The 16041-nt window shown below is 32.6% G+C and overlaps 1 pseudogene across 1 annotated transcript; it reads right to left on the bottom strand.

Moving 5' to 3' along the window:
• Positions 1–703: 703 nt before the first annotated feature.
• LOC114178311 lies at positions 704–7245 on the bottom strand (annotated as a pseudogene). Its single transcript, XR_003603313.1, has 4 exons — positions 5245–7245; positions 2180–2494; positions 1624–1731; positions 704–1469 (listed from the first exon to the last, which is right to left on the bottom strand). The product of XR_003603313.1 is annotated as a pentatricopeptide repeat-containing protein At1g74850, chloroplastic-like (transcript).
• Positions 7246–16041: the final 8796 nt, after the last annotated feature.

The following is a 16041-nucleotide window of genomic DNA, read 5'->3' as shown; positions in this document are numbered from 1 at the left end:
GTTGTTGAAATGCATTTAAAATGCGCCTGTTGTGAGTCTAAAGCATATAGTTATGTGTTGGATGTGACACACAAAGTCATGAGAATAATTACCTTCGTTGATCATGCTGGCCGAAAGTAGCGTCACAAAAATTTCAGGCTCAAGAGTTGTTGATTGTTGGTGACCGAATGAGTTTTTTGGTGGTCTAGTTTCAAATCAATGTTATCACTGGTGTGATTTCCCCCATCCTAATATTGAAATCGTGAAAACTATTTACAACTACGAACAAAAATTGTAAAATATTATATGCTTTCTTAATATCAAAATGTACATTGACATGACTGTCAAATAAATCAGACATCGTTTGTCACATACGAATTTAGGAGCAAATAAAATTATCCAAAAGAAAACTTTTTTTTCCTGCTCCTAAGCAGAATCGAGAAATCAGATACAGTGAACTAAGCTATAACTGATCAGATATAATAGATTTTTCTATATTTAACAAAATCATCTAAAAATTTATAGGTGTTTATTTGCTAAGATGACAAAATAGGTCAACAGCAGAATAAATACACTATGCAAAAGCTTTATAATTTTCTTAACTTTTATTTTATATACATAATAAAAATGTATTTAATCGTGTAAGCATTTTTATAACGTATAATTAACTAACTAATATCTCATCAAATAAATTTAAAAGTAATTATTTTTCTACATCAAATTCTTACTTTATAACTAATAGCAAAAAATTAATTCACAATATTTATATTCTTAAGATGACATAACATATTGAAGAAAAAAAAATCAATCTTCTAAAATAATTTTTATTTTTAACTGAAAAAAAAGGGTCAGCGGCCACTCCATCTTTGACTCCCAGGTTGTCAGTACAGACCAAAGCAGAGTAAAAAATGTGAACCCAACCTGCGGATGGATGGCCTTTAATTTTTGCATTCTGTAAAAGAACATGGTGGAGAAAGACAAGTACTGAGATGAATACCTGGAGATATATATATATACCAAAATTTTGGGGACCTGAAAGCCGACCACTTGGGCATATATAGTGCAACTGAAACAAATACGTGCCCCAATCTATCTTAATTTCAAATCGACCTAAACAGGGCATGGGAATGTGATGAATGGAAAATCTGTATTCTCTAATCTAAACTGCACTGGTTAGAAGCTCGGTTCTCGTACTATCGGTTCTAGAATCAACATCGTTAGCTTTACCATCAGGTTTGGATGCTACAGCACCAGCAGTAGTCAATGGGGTATTACTCAAAGATATTAATTTATCCATTTTTTTCTTACTAGAAGATGATTCAGTGCCAGTCAGAATTTGTCTTAGTTGTGACTGCTGACAAACAATGCGACCTTTGTTCCATTCAGGGAAAGTAAACGATGATGATGGGACATTATCCTGTAAGAATGACATGGCAGCCTTTGCTACAGGGAAATCTTGGGCATCTGTGGTTTTCTCCATCTCACCCCGACTGAAAAAATGGAAAAAAAAATATATATCAACGTTAGAAGAGCTAACCGTTAATCTAAACTCCAGGTACCGGATATAGAACCTTTTTTTCTGATAAAAAAAAGCTTAACTCGTGTGCGGTGTAGATAATAAGTTATTAGAGACGAGCAACTTACACAACAACAACAGTTGCAATCACAGGAAGATCCTCGCTATTCAAGAACATTTCCTGCATATTGTTCAGCCAAACTGATAGTGCTGTTAATGCAGCACCTTCTGACATTCTGCAAGAAAATGAAGTCTTAGATTTTACACAATCCGTTGAATATAAAAATGCATAAAACCTCAATTTTGGAGGCTAAAAAAATGGAGTTCTTAACTTTCAATTTCAGTTACTCTCTGTCCCTGGAAAATTGAGAAAGGCTTCAATGGTTACATTTACCTATCCTGTTATCGTTTCAACTGCATTATAGTTCTCACGCTTAAATTCCATAAACTAACAATTTGTCCGTTGGTGATTTAGAAAAATCATAATTAAGTACTGAAATCTCCAAAAGTTAACAATTATACGTGAACATAAATTAGCAATGGAGACCTCAGAAACTAAAATTGCTAATTGCAGAATCACTTGAATTGAAAGCTGAGGGCAAATGCCTCAACACTGGGGGGTTTTGTATGTTTTCATTTATTAAATAACAAACGTTTAAAAAGAAGAAATTATTGCCACTATACCTGTGTACGTCCACAGACCATACAAGTTTACTTCTACGAAAAAGTTCAGGGAACAGCCCTCGCTTTGATGCTTCATTGAGCACTCTAGCGGCCCTTTCTCGCTGGAACATCCACCAAAGAGCTTCTAACAGTGCATTGTAGAACCTCACCCCCAACCCACACCCTTCGGAACTGAGCTTGTCAAAGACGTATTCCACAATCTGCCAATTAGACTCATCGTCAAAATCTCCCTTGATCATCTGTCCAATTACTTGATGAATATCCGACACCCTTATTTTGATCATCTCATCAATTAAATTATAGGCATCATTTAATCTGAGTCCAAAAAATTAAAAAGGTAAGCTAAAATATAATTAGAAGTAAAATGCAATTAATAGGTGATAAAAGTCAAATCAAAGCTTTAGAGTTTGGAGTTTACTTGATACAAGAAGAGATAGAAAACTGCAAAATCAAATAAATAAAAAAGAATTTCTCCCATTTAACATAAAGTGAGAAAGAAGACTATCTAATCAACACAAAAATGTCCTGGAAGTTTTTCAGAGTTCCATCATATCATTTATGTTTAGTTGGACTTGGAAATATGATTGACATCCATATTTAATTTTACTTCCCTATTTATTTGTTTTGGTTACTTACTAGGGTAGCCTGTGACCTAGGATGGAGACGGAAATTATAGCCTGATGTGGGTAAAATGGCTCGGCTAGGATTCATCCCATGATCAAGTTGTCCTCAAAAGTAATTTGGTGCCACTGTGTAAGGCTCTTAGGCAATTTTATATTTTAAATTGCCAAAACAAATTCTTGCGAACTTACTCACATTACTAGGACAACATTACTCACAAAGGGTATGCTTGAAAGTAGTTTTACCAAGCTTATCTTACGCATAATCACTTTGTAGGCTTTTGGTTAAGCTTATAAAAAGTGCTTAAAACTCCCATAAGTTCCTTTTATTCATTTCAATACTCTTTACCCTGAAGGTGTGAAGTCTAGTAAATAAGTGCCTAATTGAGTTTTTTACTAAAGATACCCTAAGACGAGTTCAGTAATGCAAACACAGTGGTATAACATGTATCACTTGAAAGGTTGAATTCAAAACCATATTTTTCCGTGAAGTTCTCCCGGATCATCATTTTAAGGGGACCAGCTGCCACAATGTAATTTCAAAATTGCCTATTGGGAAGTCACATCATCTATATGAAGCAAAATAAATTGATACAAATAACACCCGATTGACAGAACAATGCGTGAAAATTCCCTACCAAAAAGGCATAAAATATAGAGATGACAAGCAATATATTTTATTGATTTATAACAATCTGACAAAGACAGTTAGAATTGTCTAGCCGTGACACTTATAACTGTCCAACCACCGGTTATAACTTGACTGAAAAATGTGGATAACTAATGAACCAGTAGATACAGTTATTAAAAGAGTTATTCACTCAAATGGGGTCAAGGAGATTTAATTTAAAAGGGTTAGGGGTTTAATTATTAATCAATCATCATTGATAGAATAGCCACAATATTTGGGCTCTTCCTGGAGCCCGGACAGAGGTGGATCATCAACAATGGCTAAATTATGGAACTTCTTGATTAAGCTTGCGCCCACCAGAACCATCATACCTTGGTGCTCAGATGGTGGCATATTATATGTTGGAGTTAGAGGCATGAATGAAAATCAGTATTGTTCCTGAATTCCAGAACTGCAAGAAGCCTTGGCAAAAGTCAAGGTGTAGAGGTGACGTGGGACTACTGGACACAACACAAATGTAGATCAGGCTAACTGCCAAAGGAAAGGGAGGCCAAGGTCTGAATCTTCAAATTGGAAACATTGCAGGTGAGAAGAAAGGGCTATTCAATTTGTTTACCTAATGGATCAGTCCAAGAATGCTAAAGCAAATTCTCCCCCCTAACTGATGGAACAGGCCCACTGAGAAGAGACAGGAAATGGGTCTTAGAGATGGAGGCAAAGAGAAATTGGTAAAGGCTAATTTTTCTTATCAAACAATTCTAACCCACCAAAAGAGAGGGGATGACAGCAAAGTTTCAGAAACATTAACACTAGGTTAGCAGAAGCCAGAGTACCTGGAGAGAACCGGCACACTTACAAATTAGTGTTTGACCCTGGAGACCCTGGAGAAATAGACTCATTTTTAGTATTTTGGAACCACAATGATTGAATGAACACAATTGCGTATTTGTGTTTGATGATCAAAGTTATGTTAGGACTACAGAATTGGGGTTGGCATGGTCATCAAGCTTCCGATGGCTGATAGCGACTTTAGGCGGGGGTGAGCAGAGTATTCACAAGTAATCCCCATAGTTAATAAGTGGAATAATTGGTTAGCTAGTTGGATTGGGGGACAGGTTAATTAGAGAAGTAAGGAAAGTTGTTTACAAATAAGTAAAGGTGTCGAGAGGGAGATTTTATCATATGATTTGATAGAGAAAATTCAGATTACTATGGGAGAGTCCGAGCCTCTCGAATGTCCTGGAATAATCTTTACTATGGAAACTTTCCTCTTATAATGCTGGTCAAGTATGGAAGTTTCTATCAGAAGAGATGCAAACTGTAGCCAAAAATCTAAAAAGATTGTGGGAAAATAAATTAATCATGTTAGAAAATTGTATGGAACAGAACCTCAAGACTTATTCATAATTTAGTGAAGGTTAATACTATCCAACTGTGTGATTCCGTGTTAGTTGCATTTGGTATTGGTCTCATGGGCTTATTTAATATTCCTATATTCAAAAAAAGAGACAGAGGAGTCACGCCTTAATGATCTGATAATGAGCCAAAAACCCTTGCTCTGTAATTTGTTGGTTTTTAGTCCAATTCCACAAACAAATAACAATTTACTGGAATTGGAGTCATCATAACTTAAATGTTATTTTGTCCAAAATATTGAATTCAATTATTTACACAATCCTATCAGTGTAACATGCTTGAGATCATCGATTGTTATTTGTAACCACCAAATCATTGCAACTTCAACCTCAGATCAGAAAGTAGCACAGCTAAAATAATAGAAAAAAACACTGCAATATTATAAAAAAAGAGCTGACCTGTCATTCTTTGCATAAAGAGCTAGCATCATGCAGTAGCTCATGACACTAGGCAGTAGTCCTGAAGCTTTGATTTCTTGGAACTGCTCCTCACTCTCGTCAACAAGCCCAGCAGTGCAGTATACACTCAACACAGCTTCAAGTGTCAGCTCATTAGGTTCACAATTTGCTTTTTCCATTTCAACGTGAGCTTTTACAGCCTCTTCATACTGACCAGCTTGCCTAAAAGCTTCAATCAGGCCGTTGAATGAATGCACATCCCGTTTTAAACCTGATTCATTCATCCTGGATAAAATTGCTTCCGCTTCTTTGTACAATCCCCCCTTGCATATGCATGAACAAACGAATTATAGGTCTCAAGGGTTGGGTTGCTTCCAACTTCTTTCATAGTGTTAAATGCAACAAGAGACTCTTCATACAGTGCAGCCTGCCCAAATGCTTCAATCACCCCAGTGTAAGCCTTGGAAGTCGGCACTATTCCTTTCTCATTCATATGCAGTAAAATTTTCTTGGCATCTTCATAAAGCCCACCCTTCCCACAAGCAAATATCAAGCCCTCGTAAGTCTCCATGTTGGGCTCAATATTTTCCTCCACCATGTCATGAAACAAAGTGACCACCTCCTTGAAGTACCCTCCCTCCCCAAAGACCTGTATGAGAATGTTATAGGTACCAACATCAGGATCCGTGTTACTTACTTTCATCTCAAGAAAAAGTTCACGGACATCATCATACCTCCCATGCTTCCCATACAAATTCAATAATATACTATACGTGGCCGCATTCGCCACACACCCTGCAGCCTGCATCTGCCTAAACACGCCCATCGCCTCTTTGATAGATCCTAATTCAGCATAAGCCTCTAATAACACATTATAAGAAGTAATATCCGGCAAATTACCCCCAGATTCCATCTCCCTAAGAAGATCCGAAACCTTCTCTAACCTATTCAACTTCCCAAACGTCTGAACAAGATAACTATAAGTATTAATATCAGGAACTATTCCACTTTCATTCATGGTCCTAAACACCATTTCAGCCTCATCACCCAACCCTCTATTAGCACAAGCACAAAGCAAAGTATTATAAGTGATAACATCAGGTTGAATCCCTTCATGTCTCATTTCAGCAAACAATCCTAACAACCCCTCCCAATCCAGCCCACCCCTAGCACAGGCATTAATCACAGTGTTGTAAGTTAAAATACTCGGCGAAACCCTCTCCTGCTTCATTGTATCGAGGAGTTCAAGCGAGGCCTGGAACTGGCCGTTACGGCCATAGGCGTTGATGATGGCGGTATAAGCGTAGACGGTGCGAGCGACGCCATTGCTTGGCATTTCGTCGAACACCTCGCGACACTTGTCTAGCAAGCTTTCGCGGCCCAAGAGCGTTATCATGATGGTGTATATGTGCTCGTTGGGCTTGCACCACAACTGGCGCTGCATGTACTTGAAGAGACGCAGCGAGCGCTGCCAATCTCCGCGCTGCGCGAACTCCTTGAACACGAGGGCGAAGTCATTGAGGGAGAGCTTGTTTTTGAAGGGGTCAAGGCACCGCGCGATGCTCCCACGAGGCGGCAGCGCGGTGAGGCGGTTGATTAGGGTTTCCACATCGTAGCTGTACTTTCCCTTCTCCACCGTCAAGGAGGGATTTATGGGAATGAGCTCCTTAAACTTGGTGGCGCGTGATTGGAACTGGAAAAAGCGTTTGGGGGAGGTTGCGAAGAAGAGTTGGCGGAGGGTGGTGGTTGGGTTGAGGAGCGTGGGGGAGAAAGGTGAAGGGTTGGACACAGAGAAAGGAGGCGAAAGGGAAAGGGTCATTTTCTGCGACGCGGTCGTTTTAGCGAATTTAGTTGAGAAAACAGTTACGTAGTGGCGTGTTCATGTCGACAAGAGCGGTGGCAGAGTGAAAGGAAAATGGAGGAGGAAGTAGTTGGTGTAAGGAGAGTGAGGTTGGGGATGGTAACAGAATTGAGGAATCGCCACGTGTTGTTCTTTGTGGATAACGGTCGGAAGATGGTAAAAATGGGGAAGTGATCGGGTTATTTGACCCGATAAGCCCAATTGTATTTTGGCGGTGGAGCCCCTAGACAACGGTTCAAATACAAATATAATCGGATCCTTTTACCCGGCCAATTGGCGGTAACGGATTTTCAAACGACCTTCAAGCGGGAGAAATGTACTCAAGCTTTCTGCGTTTTGCATACGCTATGCTTAGCTGTGTACACTTAATTAAATTAAATGTAATTAATATTTATATAGTACACAAGATAAATGTAATTGAATAATTGAGAAGATGGATTTTTTGTTCTGACATAACACTGGTCAGGAAAAAAAATATCCAAATAACATATTGTTCTTTATAGTTATCTGCATAACAGTTTTTTATTCATATAAGAATTTAATTTTCGAAAAACCGAATTCTTATATTTGTTTTGTCATGTCCTTATCTGAAAATAAGTTAAAATTCGATTTTTAGAAATCCGAATTCTAAACCGAGCGGAATAAAACGATGTTTATATAAGCCAATAATTTTAATTGAATAATTTTTTTCTTTAACAACAAATTTTCACTTAATTATTTATTTCTTTATTTTTAAACTATAAATACGTCAGATGTAATTTTGCTAATTCTAAATAACACTATAAATCATCAATTGTTAATTTATAAACTTTAACAACACAATAATAATAAAATTAATTTATTTAACCAAATAACTATACATTTTTCAATATTATTATCTCAAAGAATTACAACCACTACTAAATTAATTTATTGTAGTTTTTACGTATAATTTTTTTTTACCTTTGTTCCTTCTCTTTTAAAAAAAATAAAAACACTAGTTTATAATTTGATTTTCAAAAATCGAATTTTCACTGATTTTCAAACAAGTGTTGGAAAAAGATTGCATTTTACCCATAATAATCATCTAATAACATAAGCAAATTTGGAGAAAAAATCATGATTGTTGACAACTAGGAAAGAATCACTATGTGCAAATTTTGATAATACGTATAAAATGTTCTCAACCCTTTGACTTTAAGTACACCACACTATCCACATCAAGAATTTAACTATGTTTCACAACACTTTACTTACAAAAATATAAGAAAAGTTAAACACTAACTCAAAGTAAAGTATCTTTGACTTTCGACAACTAAAACCATGAATATAGAACCCAATATATAACCATCAACATCCCACTCCCTTACCTATCTTTGGAGCGGGATTTTACAAGATGCATATTTTCATCATACTTAACAAACTCCACCACGGTATAAATAGACGCATCTCCATTGCCTATATCAGCAATCATACCCCACAATAAAGAGTATATTCACTTGAATTAAATCATCCCAAAAATTTCATACACCCTACACGTTAACCAAAGCCTGGGCATAAACATCATACACCCGGCATCAATGTTAACCAATGTCCGTGTAAAGTTAACCCTTGAAAAATAGGGCATCTGGCGCTTAGTGCCATTTGCCTCATAAAAACTAGCGTTCAACACTAGATGGCACTGCTCAACGTCTTTGAGCTAAAATGCCCCTAGACCTGCAGGGCCCCCTAGCACTTAGCGTCAATTGGGTAGCGCTCAGCACCCATCGATCCACATTTTTTTATGCTCAGCTATGAAAGCTACAACTCAACGTCATATAAGATATCAACACTTTCAATTTTAGATTTTTGAGCAATTTAGACTTGTTTCATAGTTCAAATTGGTACTTCTACTTTAGCATATCACAAGCATACATAACAACAAAATCTATCATAACAACACAATTTACTCATCAAATTCAAAATCAACCACACATGCAACATCAAACCCACTCACACTAAAATTACTAACTTCCCTTACTTGGACAGCTCAAACCCAAAATATTAAAACAACAACCACTTTTCAACTCACATGATGTTTTATCTACACATAAAAACATCACAAGAACCACCATAACGTACCATTATAATCACTAATCAATAGAGACTCATTGATGACTAAAATGAGGCATGTAAATGAAAAAAAAGCTCACATGCAATAATAAACATAAAGAGACAAAAAAAGGGTTGAAACTCAACTTATGTGAATGGAAAAATTGATAAAGGTTCAAATTGAAAAGCTCACCGCGATGATCACTCTTTATAGTCTCAAATCTTTAATTGGACAAACAGAGAGAAAGAATCCTTAAATAGAAGTTAGAGAACTTCTATAAAAGTGATTTATAGAGAAATAATGTGTTTTAGAATAATGAATGTTTTAGAGATTGATATGAAGATTTTAAACTAGTAGTGCTATTAATAACCAAAAGATTTTGAAGAATAACATAACATATTTTCATTTTTGTTGTAGGTTAAAGCCAAATCAGATAGATAAAGAGTAAAATAACTTTCTCTTTAAAGATACATAAAAATAAATATGGATAAAAAAAATTGAAATAGTAAAAAACTAAATTAAGTTGAAAAATATTTTTGCTTTGGGACAAATCAATTTAAAAAAATTTGAATAAAATAGTAAAATAACTCTTTTTATATACATGTGATACCAAAATAAATATAAATAAAAAATAAATTAACAATATAAAAAAACTAAAAACCTAACTTTTGGTAAACTTGTTAATAAAATAAATATGAATAATATAGTAACTTTCAAAATATGTTATTTTCTTATATTGTAATATATAATAGTTACTTAAAAGGTCAAATACGAGTGTACATTAAAAATAATATTTTATTTTTCAATAACTAAATTTTAGGTTTAATAATTCTCGGGGTCTTTACTTTTGTCCAAAATTATCAAATTAGTAATCTATATTTTTTTAGTTTTAATTTTTAAATTTTGAAAAATTAATGTAATTCAATATTTTTTGATAAATTTATTGAAATTGATTAAAGATTGAGGAAGGTCACAAAATGCACATTGGCCATATGTCTTACAAAGTTTGGTATTTTTCAGTTTATTTTCAATAATTTTTTTCTCTTTTTTGTTTTTGATTTGTTTATATTATTTTCTGTCAGTGCGTTAGTTCGTTTGGTATGTTTCATCAAACAGGTTAAGAGTGGGACGGATCAGTCCATTGGTCAATTTAAAAAAAATAAAGAATAACTTAAAACATTAAAATTTATATATTATATTATTTAAAACATTAATTCTTACCGTGGACTATGTCAAATATTTAATTTTTTTTTTGTTAATTGTATCATACACATGTAAAATGTCGTATTTTAGTTGATGTAAATTTTTTAACACATTTCTTCAATTTTTTATCATAATATATAGTCGGTAGTATGTGTCATATACTAAAAATAATTATGCAAACGTATATAAACCACAACTCTCTAAACCATACTTTAATATAATTTAAGTAGATTATATTATATTTTACTCAACCTTGTAAAATTATTTTAAAAAATAGATTTGTACATCACTTATCATTTTAATCAAGGCAGAATTTAAAACTTTGTAAACATTTTTTATCATGTTTTATCTAAACCTTAGTTTGTCTTTATCATCAAGTAACTTTTTATTTTCTATTTTATTAATGTTTTTATTTTATCTAAAATTCATCTGGATCAATATTAATGTTAAAACAAATACATTAGCATAAAAATTCACATTTGGAATATTTAATATTCTGCCCAAAATATATGTTTAAAATTTAACATGTGTGCGTGCGTGTAAAATTTAGTTTACGCATCTCTCCTAATCGAATAAGACGAGAGAAAACATTTTTGTATAACGGTAAAAGATAACTTAAAAAAATAAAAAATAATATTTTCAAACAATAAATAATTAAAAAAACATCTTATTTATAATCTATAATAATTGATAAACCAATATATTCTTTATTATTTAATGTATGATAATTGATTTTTATTATAATAAATATTATCTATATATAATATTGTATTTTTAGTTGTTTAACCGGTACTCGTGGTATTCTTTGTCCCATCTATCTTTTTAAAACCATTTATTAGTAATCATGGAAAATAGTTTTTTCATGTAATTATAAAATTAATAAAATATTACATTTTAAAACGACTTTTTATTTATTTTGTTATGATTTTTAATGTTTATGAGAATTATTTTTAATTGTAAGAAAAAAATTACTTTCATTTTTTAATGTTTATTATCATAAAAAAATATAAAAAAACATTGTTTTTTATAACTACTTTTTATATATTTAGTTACAATTTTTAAGTTAATGTTTGATAATTATTTTTAATCGTAAGAAAAGGTTTACTTTGTTGTAATGTAAATAGTTGAAAATTTTCTAATATGTTATATATGAGATTATATAAGATATTCTCATTATCAATTATTTTTATTTTTATTGATGTAGTACACTTGTCAAACAATTTTATGATTGTTGCAATAATGTAATGTCATCTAATTATCAATAATTTATTATGACAATTACTCTGAGATGAACAATGAACTCTATAAATTTCACATGTGTTATGCGCTTTGGATCATCAAATATTCTTTCTTTTACTGTATATTATGTATATTAGTTTAGAGAGTAAGTGTATGAAACGAAAAAACACATTAAAGGATTCTCATGACAATGACGATTAGTCCTTAATCATTTGTTCGCATTAGTTTTACATTTGGTATCAGAAAGTTGCCTTGTTTTTGGAATCTGTCGGTTATCCTTTTGGATTCTTTATTTGTGTTTTTCCTATGATTGATATCGAACATAATATTATTGGCGTTAGATGCGTCGCTATTGATGAGATGACGCTAACCCAAGTTGGACTTTGCAGTTATGGATACAAAAGATATCGAAACATCCACATTGCAGCCCTTTGAGATTTTGTCGAAATTGCTCTAGGAATTTGATATTTGTTTTGTGTTCTCATGTAATGCAAAACATTGTCACTTATTTATGGTAATCGACATATTTTTTGGACGATGGGTGTGCGAATTATTTTGAGGTTGAAGATGAATTAAAAATGCACTTTTTATTTTCTTAAAATATATGAGAGTATATAACTTTATTTTATATCTATATTTTAACGTGAAATATTTTATGTTGTGATGTTAAGTAATGTCTTCGATTCGAATTATTGTATAAGTTCATCAAGGATTGACATATGATTGTTCCTTCTAAATATTTGATAAAAGAACTCCTTCATATAAATATGAAGAAATATGAAGAAAATTGTACTATAAGTTGTTGCACGTACCATAAGGTTTTCTACGTACTATAAATTTTTGTACGTAATATATGTTTTTGTACGTACCGTAAGGTTTTCTACGTATTATAATCACTGAAATGTGGAAGGTGTGACTATTGCCACATGACACTTGATCCACCAAATAAGGATATATATATATATATATATATATATATATATATATATATATATATATATATATATATATATATATATATATATATATATAGAAAGAATTCAGCACATGTCATAAACTTAGTCTAACTGAATTATTCCTTTTCCTTATGCTATATAAGAGAGCTCTTATACATTGTGTAAATGTTACTCTTAATTTGAATGGTAAAAGCCTTGATGTTGAGGCATTCCACACATTTGCCTTATTGAGAGTCATGAGAGCTAGGAATCTCCTTAGATCTCCTATAGCGTCCTTCCTCTAGGATAGCTTCTCATTCCTAGAACTTCATCTTCACCACACCATTCCAGTGCTCAAAGGCCTTGCTACGATTCCATTTCCACTGCATCAAGGAGTTTCTCCCCTCCAAAAACTGTGCAAGGAGCTCCATCAAGTGGTATTATAGTCAGGTTTTCTACGTATTATATGTTTTTGTAACTACTGTAAGGTTTTCTACGTGATATGAGTACATAATATGATATTGATTTTCCATGTACTATACAATTTTGTATGTAAAATATGTTTTTGTATGTACTATAAAGTTTCCTGTGTAATATATATTTTTGTTCGTATTATATAAAGTGTTTTCTACGTATTGTAAGTTTTTATACGTAATATAAGTTTTTGTACGTAATATATGTTTTTGTACTATAAGGTTTTCTACTTATATTATACACTACAAAAAAAAAAAAGTGAATTACCTACAAATAATTACACAAGGATTTTGGTCCATAGGTAAATTAATTGGTACATATAGATTTTACATACGAATTTGGGAAATCGGTTTCCAATAAACTTTTCTGTACGTAACGCAACAAATATTTCCTACCAATTTTTTGCATGTAAAATTCTCATGTAATTTTGACGCGTTAGAGTGAGAATTTTTGCGAAAGATATTATTCGTAGGCAATGATATAATATTTGTAAGTAAATGAAAAACCTTTTACCTACTAATTTTACACACGGATCTAAAATAATTAATTATTAAAATTAAAACCCAATTACCCTTACTCACTCGCGCTCACCATTGTTCATCTTTGTTCTTCGTTCATTTGTTATTTAAACAGGAAGATTTTCAAATCATATTTTCTCAAGCATTATTTGAGATTGCTTCTGTTGGTGTCTCACAGTGCAGCCCCTGGACTCTGCTGAGGAGGAGAGACTAAGGAACAAACGTTGGTTAGATGCGGCAAGTGGAAGGTACAAATGATGAGTATATGGGATTGGACATGTTGATACCTGTGAGGATTGTGTTGATAGTTACTTACAACAAACACAAGCATTTTGTAGTTAGCAAGTAAATCTAGAGGAGTTTATTCAGCTTCAGACGTGACCAACAAATAGTGAGGAGTGAATTCGACAAATGAATTCCCAATTTCAAAGTAAATTTGACACATTACAAATTTGATTGGTGCGATCATCTTGTACCTTCCGCCTTCAATGATAGTGACTGCACAAAAATATTTGTCAACAACCAAATATTGAACAAGGAAATCAGGTGCAAAATAATCAAGTGGAACAAGAAGATGAAGAACCCCAAATTCGTGTCATCCTTATCGTGATTAATAGTATTAGACAGCTCTAGACTTTATTATTATGCTTGGATTTTTTGGGTTGCACATGACTTGATGTGTATTTAGATCATCTTGTTAGTCACATGACTTGATATGTATTTAAATAATTGTATTTTTATAATGTTTGGACTTTTGAACTTGTAAAACTTATATAATAATATTGCATGTTCACATTATTTGCTTAATGACTATCAAAGTCTGATGTAGTATCTATTTTCCAAGTTTGATAATTGTTAAACAATACAAATAAAAATTCTATATTGTAATATGTACGAAAATGTCCAAAATTGCTTTCACGTGTATGCAGTTACATGCAGATTCTTTAGTAGGTAATTAACATACGAATTCATTTGTAGGTAATCTTACATATTAATTTGTTTGTAATGTTTATTACAACTACTTTACCTACGAATTTTTGTCGGTAAATAATCTGTAAATAAAACTGCATTTCTTACGATTTTTTTGGGTTACATACAGATTTTTGTTGTTGGTAATGAACATTTGTTTTGTAGTGATACATTTTGGTACATAATATTTATGTTTGGGTATGAAACCAAAAATAGATATAAAACCATATGATTTGATACAATTATTTTGTGAAACTTTAGGCTTGTTTAATTACTGCACCATAAGAGGAGGATAATATAAATTATATGTTGTATGATAAATCTCTTATCAGCACTATTATCATGTATTTTTCATCCTTAAAGCTCATTGGGATTAAGGAAGCGCATGATCAATCATGTGTATAAGGGACATTGTGACTCAACTAAAGGCCTTAGAGGTTACCATGTATGATTTCCTTCTAGTACATTATATTTTGTATATTTTTCCTCATCAATATGCTCCTTTTAAAATTTCTTATAACACACGTAAGCATAAGTGGTATATTAATGAATTAGTGACCATATGTGTTAAAAAATAGGAAAGGTTACTAATGGAGGAAGGTCAAACGGTGAACTTGACTACTTCTCTTAAGAATAAGAAAAATCAAGTTAATCATAACGGAAAAATTTCTACTAAGCTAAATATAAATAAAAAGTCCAAGTGTTTATTTTGTAAAAGAAGTGACACATGAAGAAGAATTGCAAGCAAAGTTTAAGAATGGACCAGTGAAGAAAGCTAATTATTTTGCTTTTGTTTTTTATGAATCTAATATGACTAGTATTAATCATCACACATGATGAATTGAAATTGGAACTACAATTCATGTTTGTAATACCATATAGGGTATGTAAAGCCTAACGAGACCAATGGGAAGTAAACATTGAACTATTCAAGAAGCAAGATGAGTTCACATGTAGAGGCCATTGTGGCATGCAATTTGTTTTAAGTAGGGATGTCAACAGAGCGGGTAGGGTACGAGTAGTAGCTCCCCTGTAGCCTACTCGCTGGATAAATATTTGTTTTGTACTCGTACCCGCATAATACCCATATTCGTGCGAGTATCCGTTATGCGGGTACCTGCATATTTTTTAATATTCACGGATATCCACGAGTAGCCACGGGTATTTACAAAAGAAAAATTTAATATTTAATAATATATTTTAACAATAAATTCAAATAAAAATACAATGCATAACATTTATGAATTTCAAGCAAAGTGCAAATAACCCATTTAAATAGTATTGAATGACAATTTACAAAGAAATGGAGATTTTTTAAAACCAATTGATAAAAAACAACTTATTCAATTTTAATGTGTTAATGTTTTAATCATGTTTTTTTAAATTTTTTTAATTTAAATTAAAATATAACGAGTAAGGATATCCATGGGACGGATAATATGATCTCGTACCCATCCCGTTAACATGCAGGTATAAAAAATATGTGTACGGGTATCCATTTACAATATTCATTTCTTACCCATTACG

This window comes from Vigna unguiculata, chromosome 3, assembly GCF_004118075.2.
Source record: "Vigna unguiculata cultivar IT97K-499-35 chromosome 3, ASM411807v1, whole genome shotgun sequence".
NCBI lineage: Eukaryota > Viridiplantae > Streptophyta > Magnoliopsida > Fabales > Fabaceae > Vigna > Vigna unguiculata.
This window is presented reverse-complemented; position numbering and strand designations above follow the sequence as displayed.